Genomic DNA, 4,098 nt, shown 5'->3' on the forward strand with positions numbered 1-4,098 from the left:
GGAGATAGAAAAAGAAACATCAATGTGGGACCAGAACATAGCTGCCTCCTTCACATCCCCTACCAGGTATCGATCCTGCATCCTGGGTATGTGCCTGGACCAGGAAACTAACCAGCAACCCTTTGTGCATGTGGTGCTTTCTCTTAATTTAAAGTTATTATCATAAAGAAAACAGTTGATTCTATATAATTCACTCATAACATAATTTAATTGGCAAGTAAATTAAAGTGGTTTATGCAAATCATTGAAATATAGCATTAATACTAATTAAGAATGAGTAGCTAAGAAAATTAGACTAAAGATAAAAATGACAGTACAAAAAATGTAAATGAACGCATTACAGTAGTCTTTATAGAAGGGTAGAACACTCTGAATTGTTTTTTATTTGTTTATTTATTTTAGAGAGAAAAGATGGGAGAGATTGATTTGTTGTTCCACTTATTTATGCATTCACTGCTTGATTCTTTTTTGTGTGACTGTTTTGAATGTACTTTATTTCTCCAATCATGCCATATTTTAATGGGTACATTGTGCTTTCACTTGGCATCAATTATGAGTTGGTTTTGAAGCAATTCATTATTACACCAGCTGGGATCATTCCTTTGGGGTGACTCTGCCAGTAGCGGGCAGGTTCCATTCTGTTCCAATATGTGTTGCTATCTATGTCCATGTAGCAACACAGAAAGTGGCTCCCTAGCTAATACAGCATCACCATACGTGTCATGGAAATCAGGTGTCCATTTCTGGGGGATCTGCCTTGCCATTATTTGCTGAATGCTTCGAACTGGGAGACAACTTAGCACATTTTTGACCCTCAGAAACATCGTGAAGCTGACGACAGAACTGCAGCAGCTGCAGCTGCTGGCGGCTGGGACTTTGTGTCAAGTGCCTTTTCCAAGAACCTCATTGCTTGATTCTTGTATGTTCCCTGACCGGGTACCGAACCCACAACCTTGGCATATCGGGAAGATGCTCTAACCAACTGAGATACCTGGCCAGGGCCTAGAATTCTCTTAATTGTTGAACACAGAAACAGAGCTTTATCTGTTAATCATAAATGATGATTATTATAAGAACTCCAGAGTAGGTCAGAGACTAAAGGAAACAGGCATTAGGAAGAAGCATCAGGATAAGGGCAGCTCAGAAACCCTCAGCTAACAGATCACCAGACAGGTACACTTTAAGGACTTGACACTCATATTTGCTTCTTTTCTTATTGATATTTTCCCACTGCAATAGTATTCCTCATATATTAGGAGAATGGCTTTACATCCTCATAAACCCACAACCAGAAAGTAAAGAAGGTTTCCCTACCAGCTAAAGTACAACAAAATGAGAGAAAATCTCTGGCTCAACTTGGATCATGTATCTAACCATAAATCCATCTCTGTAGCTGTGGGGTAAATACTTAAGTTGACTACTTTGAATCAGATGTTCTGACAATTTATTTTTACCGCATGTCCTATTGCCATGTCCGATTCCTATGGCCACTTCTGATTTCATCTGCAGTTGTGGTGGACAGCGCTGTGCAAGGTTAGACTTATCCTGGAACTATCCCCCTTGAGGAAAAATTTAGATTTTTTCCTGCTTTTGTTGTTGTTCTTGTTCAGGACCTTCCAGGAAGCCATAGGGTCCCACCTACAGGTGCAGCCTGGGAAGTGGCAGGGGGTGGGGGAGAGTGGTGTCAGTGTCCAGGGAGCAATCCTCCGCCAGCGGAGAATGAGAGCTGGTGAAGAGAAGCCCCGGTTCCCCACAGTGATAACCAGATTAATAATGCCCTTTGGGTTGATCTTTCCCTGGATCATTCTCGCCACTCCCTCATTCCGGCTCCCTGATCACCTCCCAAGTAAACCACTCCCACCTGATGCTTTTCTCAGGCTCTGCTTTCAAGGGAATTCAAACTGAGGTGCCCATAACTTGATCCATTATTTTATCCAAGAAATTAATTTTCTCTTGAAGCTTCTTCACAAAAGTACTGCTTACCCCCTTTTATTCACCAACTGCAAACTTCGATGTGGTTTTCATGTCTTCGCTGTCTGGATGATTTCATTAGTCTCTTGTCTTTAAAAAAGCATCTGTACTCTAGTGATTACAAATGTACACTTTTAGCTGAGACCTCTTCCTTGTATTTCAGAATTTTTAACCTAATGCCTCTTTGAAATTACTTGGCAGTCTAGCAGGCATCTCAAATTTAGCTTGTCCAAACACAAACTCTCAATACCCTTCCCAAACTTGCTCTTTCCACAGTCTCCCCATCTCAATACATGGCGACTCCATTATTCCAGTTCAGGTTCCAAGTTGGTGTAACCTTTGAGACAACTTTCTTTCTTGAGACATCTTTCTTTCTTTCATATGCTACCTTTAATAAATCAACAAAGTTTCAAAATATACCTGAGATTCAGCTATGTCTTACTACCTTCATTTCTAGCAACCCGGAATATTGCAGTAGTATCCTAACTTGGTCCCATTATTCACCATTCACTGGTAAAATCTATTTTCTAAATAGCACTGAGAATGATCCTTAGAAACATGAATCAAATGTAACACTCTACTGTTCAATACCATTTCAGTGATATTACTATATCACTCTGAGGAAAGACCAAAGTCTTCTTAATGGCCTATAAATACATATGTAATCTGATTATTTTTCTTCTATTACTGTCACCTACTTCACTTCATTTTGGCTACACTAACCTCTGCGCTTTTCTTGAATAAGCCAAGCATATTCCTCCAAATATTTCAAAACTTCACTTTTTATGTCTCCACTGAAGTCACATTATCAGAGAAGCCTTTCTTAACTGCCATGTGTTATAACCGCCCACACCCCAAGATCTAGGAGGGGAAGGGGGTCTGCTTTGTTCACTTCCCTAGCTGCAAGACCCACAGTGGGCTTGGCATGGAAGAGGCTCCCAGCTTGTACTATTTGTTGAATGAATGAAGGAGAGGGATGACAGTTCCAGTTCAGTCAACATCATTGAGTTAATAAGCTACTAGGGAGGAGAGGAGATTCTTCTAAATGGAATCTGGAACATGAGTGATTTGGGTAATCAACGGAAAACAGTCTGCACAGAGCAGTGCCCTTCCTCCCACTGGGGTATACTGCAGCCCTTTACTATTTCCAGAACAGAGTTAGAAATGTGACTGTGTTTTGCAGGGACACACATACACATACACACTACACTGTGTCAATGATGTAAAATAAATGAGAGCCTTATGAAAAGCACAATTAATTTTGGCTTTAAATGAAGAAATGTTTTACTCTGTGACCAAATAGAGAGGATAATATATAGTCTAGTAAAAAATAGCTTGTAAATCTAATTATAAGAAACACAGCAGTATTTTTTTATGATTGTGTTTACAGCAAGAATGCAATGTTCTTACCTGATTTCAATTTTGAAAGTTTTTGGAGAATTTTTAAAATAAATGTATTCCTTATAATTCATAGAAATTAAAAAATTGATCATTTGTAGAAAGATATTAAAGAGAAAACCCAGTGGCTAGTGACAATTAAATGAACTGAAGAAACTTATAACTTTCAAAAATTGTAATTTAAAAATAAATCTTTTTTTATTATATCTCTACATTCCCTAAGTCAAATGCTGCAATCAACCCATTGGATCATTATAAAAACTGGATTAAAACCCATCCATCTTTTTTATTACAATTCAGCAATATTTCTCAAGTCAAGCAAAATTTAATAATTCATTGCAGGACTTAATAAAAGAACAGAAGATTTATATATCTAATAAGAATTCATTCAGTTCCAGTTGTTTTATTGAATTTGTTTCCATATGTCTTATCACCTATTAGATATCATTGTTTCTCAAAATATAAAGAATAGGAATTGCTTCTAAAATAATTTTATAGAAAAATTTATTGATTTGTCAAGCATTCCATATGTCTGTCCTTTTAAAATGTGGAAGACTCAAGGGCACCTTGAAATTAGAAAGTATTAGAAGGACTTCTTGGCTGCTGAACTTCAGATCAATTTGTGATTTTAGTGGTCTTTTCTTCATAACTCACACAGGGTTTTCTCTAGAGTTTCAGAGAATGAAGAAAGAATTAAAGGTAAGCATTTCAAATGTATTTGAAATGCAT

At 37.6% G+C, this 4,098-nt stretch overlaps 1 pseudogene; it reads right to left on the reverse strand.

Moving 5' to 3' along the window:
- Window positions 1-594: 594 nt before the first annotated feature.
- On the reverse strand, window positions 595-824 carry LOC102423087 (annotated as a pseudogene).
- Window positions 825-4,098: the final 3,274 nt, after the last annotated feature.

Source organism: Myotis lucifugus, unplaced genomic scaffold (genome assembly GCF_000147115.1).
Source record: "Myotis lucifugus unplaced genomic scaffold, Myoluc2.0 scaffold_81, whole genome shotgun sequence".
Classification (NCBI taxonomy): Eukaryota; Metazoa; Chordata; class Mammalia; order Chiroptera; family Vespertilionidae; genus Myotis; species Myotis lucifugus.